Source organism: Rutidosis leptorrhynchoides, chromosome 3, assembly GCF_046630445.1.
Source record: "Rutidosis leptorrhynchoides isolate AG116_Rl617_1_P2 chromosome 3, CSIRO_AGI_Rlap_v1, whole genome shotgun sequence".
Taxonomy (NCBI): Eukaryota; Viridiplantae; Streptophyta; class Magnoliopsida; order Asterales; family Asteraceae; genus Rutidosis; species Rutidosis leptorrhynchoides.
This window is the reverse complement of record NC_092335.1, coordinates 677,666,441-677,674,333: the sequence shown is the minus strand read 5'-3', so window position 1 is coordinate 677,674,333 and position 7,893 is coordinate 677,666,441. Positions and strand designations below refer to the sequence as shown.

General features: G+C 31.8%; 1 long non-coding RNA gene across 10 annotated transcripts; it reads right to left on the bottom strand.

Moving 5' to 3' along the window:
- Nucleotides 1–618: 618 nt before the first annotated feature.
- LOC139899415 (uncharacterized) lies at nucleotides 619–4,009 on the bottom strand. Of its 10 annotated transcripts, none has more exons than XR_011777473.1 (10): nucleotides 3,667–4,009; nucleotides 3,396–3,467; nucleotides 3,225–3,292; nucleotides 3,038–3,126; nucleotides 2,663–2,721; nucleotides 2,433–2,573; nucleotides 2,227–2,324; nucleotides 1,737–2,013; nucleotides 1,421–1,494; nucleotides 619–981 (listed from the first exon to the last, which is right to left on the bottom strand). It is a non-coding gene; the product is annotated as an uncharacterized lncRNA (long non-coding RNA). The 10 variants fall into 10 exon arrangements; XR_011777468.1 differs by having other exon boundaries at nucleotides 3,038–3,132; nucleotides 3,225–3,254; XR_011777471.1 differs by lacking the exon at nucleotides 2,433–2,573 and having other exon boundaries at nucleotides 3,038–3,132; nucleotides 3,225–3,254.
- Between the last annotated feature and the right edge of the window lie 3,884 nt (nucleotides 4,010–7,893).

Genomic DNA, 7,893 nt, shown 5'->3' with positions numbered 1-7,893 from the left:
CATGATTAATATTTATCATTTTTGTCTATAGTAGTTAATATGGTAATGTCCATGGTACTATACACCTCGCTATACATTTCATGTAAAACCTTGAAATTTTAGATTATTGAATGAATAGATAAATGACATAAATACCATGGTGGCATGGTAGTATTCACTTCACTCTACATTTTTCAATTATTTAAAATTCAAGATTTTATATTTAATAATTAGATACATAAATGTTTACTAACTAATTATTTATTAAAATTAATGATAAAAGGACAAATGTTCATGGTACTATTCGCTTCATTATACATTTCATATAAAATCTCAAATTTTAGATTATCAAATAGATAAAAGGACATAAATGCCCATGATACAATTCAGTTCATTTTACCTTTTAGTATAAAGAAAAAAAAAATACATCTTGGATATTGAAGTTGGGGTGGAAACATGTGAAACTCTTTCCTAGTTGCGAAAATAGTTTTTATTGGAGGTAAAGGATCATTAGTTAAAAGATTGCTTTTTATGATAACTAGTGAAATGATCCGTGGAACCACGAGTTTGTTTAAACGGAACAGTTTAATGATATGTTTTATGTATTAAGTGAATGTAAATGTTAAAGTCATTTAATACTAATTAAAGAATAATTACATAAAAAATACATTATCATTATCATTTATTTTAAAAGTAATATGATAACACTATGAACAAAACTACAACAATGCAAGATCAAATCTTCTCAAACTTCACTTCAACCAACTTCGTCTTCTTATTAGTTGTAGAGATTAAATGGTACAACATATGTAGAATAAAGTAAGACAATACTACATAGGTGTTAGCCGCAGAGAGTTCTTCACTAAACACTTAACTACGGGTTTACCGCATTCGTTCCACTATGAAGTGCTCCAAAAATACTTTATGAGCAGCTTCATGAGAGATATAGTCGGTGAATCTACTGGCCACTCAGCTTGTTTCGTATGGATTTATAGATGCAACCTGCATTTTTTGTAAAAAAAAAAAAAAACTCCATTAAAGAAAGAAACATATGCTCAGTGGTGCAGTACGAATAAAATGGAACTCCCTCAGAAGATCATATACACGGCTTTTGTTTCTAATAGTTATAAATTCTATCTAAAAAAAAAGTAATTCTAAGAACTCTTCCAAATGTTGAATTTTATTAGAAAGGGTGTCAAACTACACATAAGACTTGTTATAGAAAATTGAATTTTTATTTAAAAAAAGCTTCTTAAAGAAACATAGCATACCATTGACTAACCTTGAATTATAGATATCATGTTATAACTTCGAATATTAAAGATGTAACATGAATTTATATTTAAAGCATTTGGTACAGTCATCTTGTTTCTAGATCAACACACTTTACCTGTTTTCACAACATAAAGTACGTAATATGGTCAGAAAAATTGAACTTCACCTCATCAGTATCATATTTTCTCTCCGTGAGGATTCAATTTCCATACTACTTGCTTGCGATCTACGCCTCCGATCCTATATACAATACAAACACATTTTTAATATAAAATGACATTGTACCATAGTTTCAGTAGAGGTGACAAACTCGACTATTCATGTATAATTCTAAGAGTTAAATCAGATGAAACTTTATGTGTTATTCTAATGCTTGACTCCGGAATCGACTTATACTAAATATAAAATAATTATTGGAATAGTATTTGTAAAAAACTTTAAAAAAAAGAAAGACATGAAAAATATTTGCAAGTCAAAGAAACCTGAGTTTGGGTCATTTTGGGTCTCTTGTTTACAGTTCTCGTTTTTGGGTTCTTGTTAATGGCTTTGTGTCAATGGCTGAGTCAACAACTTCGTGTGATCTCATACTTCCTACCATCATTTTCAGCCAATCCACAAGGTTTGCCTGCATAAATTATAATGTTAATAGCTATAAATCAAATCTTAAATCATGATGCTATTTGTAATCCACCCTAGAAGCTCTTGCAGTCATCAATAGTTGAATACCACAATATCAACATCCACTTATTTAGCAAATATCTGCATAAAACAAAGATTGTAGGTCATAAATATAAATTATTTTCTAAACATTAGTCTATCATGCATAAAAATTGCAACAAAATCTAATAACAATGGTGACAGTAGATGGGTCGAAATACCATTCATAAGTAGATGGGTCAAAATAACCACTTATATGTTACATATTAACATTTTACAGGGAATTTCTGAAACTCAATTCTACAAAAACTTTACCCCATTCGTTAGGCTCATTCAAAAATTCTCTTAAAGTTCCGATCTTAAGTGTATCTACTAACTTGATTTGTCTCCTCGAATAAAGCAACTTGTAAGTGCTGCAATTTGATGATGATCAAGATCATTAAATGTACCCAACCAATAAAATAAAAACATTATCAGAATCTTCTAAATACTATATGTTAAACAATAGTATGTAGCTTTACCATTGAACATTAATTCAGTGACTAAACTAATAGTTCGTCTCCAGTATCAATCAAGCATGTTGCACGATTCCTTCAGAATCAATATGTCCAAAGTTTTAAAACTCGTGATCGGTTTTTAAGTTCATCAATAAATTTTTGAAGCTACATGACAGGCCATAATTATAAAATTATTGAATACTCAGATAGACTACAACCGTATATAGTTAGATCAATAAAGAAATATCATTTACTTGTGAATCGCACATCTTTGTTTTCTTGCTTTCCTCTTGAAGCATTGAATTTGACAAAACTAATAACCAAAGATAGAGTAATACTTCAGTGATATTACTACTTCAGTGATATTGTACTCTTGTCTACTAAACCAAAAGTAATAACAAAAGATAGAATAATATTTATAAGAAGTAATTTATAAGGTTAATACTTCAGTGATTTTACTACTTCAGTGAAACACGTCCGTTAATTAAGCACACAACCAAAGAAGTAATTTGTGTCAAAATTGTCAACACCAAGTCAAATTCCAAAGAGAATATCATAAGCACATAACATATGAGTCAAAATATCATAACTAATAGAGACCAAATTTATTGAATGAAAAAAAAAACTACCTTTCGTATGAAAGAAATGACTTAGTATTGTATCTTGCCCAGTTGCCAATTCTTCTTCCTTTGAGCTCTAACATTTTCAGCTACAAATCCTGCAACTACTTAAAATTATCATATCCAATCAGAATGGTATCATGGAAATGAGGTATGAAATCAAATCCTAAAATGAAAACACAAACTTTAAACTTACAAAATCAAAAAGCCATAGCCTTCAAGTTTTCTGACAAAATCAAAAAGCCGTAACCTATTATTAAAACTCTAATTTAACACAATAGATTAGAAAAAGTAAAAATTGAGGCAAATCGACTATGACATGTATAAGAATTCATGTAATACAATCGTTGAAAGCAATTTTGCATACCTTTTGATTGTTTAGGTGTTAGTAATTTGGTTTAGATTTTCAACAATAATGCATCACCATCATTATCCAAACCTGAATACAACACCCAAAACGAATAGCTAAGCCACATTAAATGAATCGTTTAGTACTTCAAAAACACATAATCTTAAATCTAGTCACAAACCCTAAATCATCATCATTACACCAAGATTATAACTGAGAACATCAAAAATATCATATATGTATATTAAAAGTAAGATTTGTAAAAAAGTAAAAAAATATGATGAAATACCTTTTTTCAAATCCAAAAATATCATGAACCAAAATAAAGGTATGAGCCCTGTTAAAGCTTCGTAGTCGAAAAAGTGGTAGGATCAAGATCGGAAAAGGAAGAGTGGTTGCCAATAAAGTTGTCGGCATTGTTGAGTAAATCGGAAAAGGAAACAGTCTCGGAAGCAGGACGCGATATTGGAGAAGAAGGGATCTCCGGACGGCTCATATTAGGGTGGAGAGAGGTGAAGTTGTGCGAAGGGGGAGGTGGTGGTGGTGGCGGCGGTGGCGGCGCAGTGGTGGTGGAAGTGAATGGTGGTAAGAAAATAGGGTTTTGAAATTCAAAAGAGAGGGCTGGAAGTAGAGTTTTTTTTTTCTTTGGGTGGTGGAAAGAAAATACTCCGTATTTGGCCATATTTTTTGGTAGTAAATTTTTTTTTACTTTTTTTTTTTGCAAGGCAACAAGAAATTTTATTACTTCAAAGATATTACAAAAGCAATAGAGAACATGTTTTTTTTTAAAAACAACAATGACTAAATAACAACTATAACATGCCTACAAAATACAATAATTAGCATCAACCATGATCATCATAAGTTCCCGGATAATAATTAGCATCAACCATGATCATCATAAGTTCCCGGATTAAGAAGCCATTGGCTCCATGCGATATTAGCTTTTCGATAGCGCCTTGTAATCCATTCAAACGCCTTGATTTGAACATCGTTAAGAGTCATCAGACCGTTACCTTTCTTTTTTTGGAATAAGGTAAGGTTCCGATCTATCCAAATCATATAGCCACAAACCCACTCAATGACCTTCCAAAATAGCCACTTCTTTTGCAGATGATTGTTGTCGATAATACCTTGAAATAATTCACCATATGAGCATACGGTTGCCTACTTAAATTCCACCAATGAAACACTCTCGACCATAGATCTCTAGCGAAAGTGCAATGAATGAAGATATGCTCCACCGTTTCAAGCCCATCATCACATATAGGACAACAAACCGAATCCAAGTCAATGCCTCTTTTGTCTAATTCGAATCTAACCGGGATTCGGTTTTGTTTCACTCGCCAAATTAACACGCTTATTTTCTGAGGGAGCATGCAAAGCCGATCAGTGGGTAAGATATTATTATTAGAAGATAGCAGCTTCTCGTCGATCAGTTTGGTCATGAAGAAGACTGAAAAAGATCTGCCAGTTTGCAAGTTACACGTCCACTTATCAAGCGGCCCATCCTAGAATACAAAGCTACTTAGAATGCTAGAAATCTGCTGCAACTCAGTTTCAGTTCTACCATTTGGAATACGCAACCAGTCCCAAACGAAAGTGTAACAGACTGAAACCCGGGCTAGTTGTAAGTTGCCTATTTTGCCTTAGGGTTTGTGCTTAGTCTTAAGTGCTTTTATTTTAATTATTTTATTAGTGTTTTATTATAATTGTGTTATGACCAGTTTGTGACAAGGGTCCCAGAACAGGTTGGTTTATTTAATTTGGACTCCGTTAGGACCGCCTAAGGAGATACGAAAGGTTATCAGTTAAGATAACTAATAAATACCCGTGTGTTATGGGGTATGGGTTTATAACCCCACATAAGTGTGTAATATCTGCTTCACTCTTCTCATTTCTTGAACCTTCTCAAACAAGAACGTACCAAACTTCATCCCTTCACAAACCCTAATTGAATCTAAGTCTTAAATTGGATTGTGAGGCTTTAAGAATTGATTCATATCATCCTTGTAATCATTTATCCAGGTTTGTTAGCTTGAATTTGTTCTTTAATTCATAGAAATTGAGTTTTGGGTGTAAATGGGTTTTTGATGAATTTTGAGCTTGAATCTTCAAATTATGTGTTTGTATGTGTTAATAGATGTTAGAAATAGGTTGTATATATGTTTAGTAGCTTTCTTGTGCTTAAAATTTGATCAAAATCGCTCAAAAATCGAGTTTTTGGGGAAAAAAATCACGAAATCAGCGAATGTGTTCGAAACCAATTGCTACAGTATCTTGCTACAGTATCTTGCTACAGTATTTGCTACAGTACCGAATTGCAACAGTGTCACTATTTGCTACAGTCCGAGTTGCTACAGTATCACTATTTGCTACAGTCCCGAGTTGCTGCAGTGTCACTATTTGCTACAGTGCCGAGTGCTACAGTACCACTATTTGCTACAGTACCTTTTATGAAATTGAAACGGGCGTAACTTTCAAAACGTAACTCCGTTTTTGATGAATAAACTATCGTTAGAATCGTAATAAAGAATACATTTCAATGGTGAACTTTTAAGAAACCAGATCAAACTATTTTTGGGTCGGAAAAGGAGTTTTAGTGTGTATGTCGTGTTTTGCACGCACCTGTATGCCATTATTGAATGGAGTCATGATGTAGACTCATAAAATTATGAATATATGGTGTTATGACCTAGTTAATTGTATGAAATGATTATATTATTTATTGGATATGTATATTAACTTTGTTTGTGTTGTTCTCAGGTTATAAGGACAAGGAGGAAGCTCAGAAATAATAACTGAGCAGTTGCTGGTAATTGGTGAGTGGGTCTATCTCCGGATAGAGTTTAATTAGCATATCATGCTACTGTGGTTGACTCTTTTACCATGCATAGTGTAGAAATTGCCATGTTAGAATAATATAGTATGCCTGATGTTGTATGTGATTTATGTGTACACTGTGTGAATGAAACCAGTCGGGCTTAGAGAGACTGGGGACTCGAGACCGTGCCTAGGAGAGGTTAGAGTCCGTATGAGGTCAACCGTTCCTAGGGGAGGTTGGGTCCATAGGCTACTGATTGTGGAGTATAGTGTGAACGTGTGACGACCCGGGAATTTTCGACCAAATTTAAACTTAATCTTTATATGATTTCGACACGATAAGCAAAGTCTGTAATGTTGAGTCTCAAAAATTTTGAACTATTTCTTATATGCATTTGTTCTTCGACTGTTTCCGACGATTCATGAACCATTGTGTAAATAAATATGTATATATATATATATATATATATATATATATATATATATATATATATATATATATATATATAAATATAAATATGAATTCTATTTATGACTATTATATTGTAAAATATATGATATATATAAATATTAAATATACAATAAATATAATCATATCATATATAATATGATTAATAAATTAAATGTAATTACAAGTTGAATATAGTTGTTAGATTAATATCATTAACAATTGATAATATTAATATTTGTACTATTAATATTAATATTGTTAATATCAAATATATATGTATGTAGATGTAAAACTGGATATATACAGATATATATAAGCGATATATAAATACAAATATATATATATATAAAAACAGATACATAAACAAAACTACAGCTTTATATATATATATATATATATATATATATATATATATATATATATACAGATATTGATATTTATATAAATACATATACATAATACTGTATACATATATATACATACATTATACAGATATATACTCCGTATATGTACATTATACAGCTACATACTGTTATACAGATATATATACTCCGAATAACAAACAGAAGTCTGGATTCAGTGTCATATCCTTGTCAAACTATTGTGAATTGATTTTTATGTCATCAGGATCGTACCAATCATGAAACTTTATCACAGATACAACAAAATCTGTTTGATATCATTTTCATCTTTTTAGTTTTATAAAAATTTCTTGTCCTTGCGAATAAGAAGCTGTCAACCACTCCACCCTTTAAATGAATCGAATTGTAAGGATATTGATAAAGTCTTCCAATTATCCATCGCCACCTTTCTTCCACAACCAACACAACAGCCACCAAGAATCACCTTGGTCTTCATCTTCTTTTCGTTTTTCTGTAGATAACCACCACCATCAAACCTTGTTGTTGCAACAACCCGACTTTACACAGTCTCTTCCATATCAAAGCTTACAAACCGAACCCCAACTAACAAATCAAGTGTGATTACATTTACAACTTCATCAAACCCAACTATATTGGTTCTCTGTCGTGAACATAAAACCACCAAAACACCTTCATCCCCGTTGAAATCACCACCATTGAAGAACCACCACCCTAACCCTTTCATTTATTTTTGTCTTTCTCACCATTTCTGCAGCAACGAGTTGCTGCTCAGCTTTCTTTTCATTGTTCTGTTCGTGACCCAAACAGTTACACCATTTTTAAATTTTGTCTCTATGTTGATGATATAAAACAATTATAT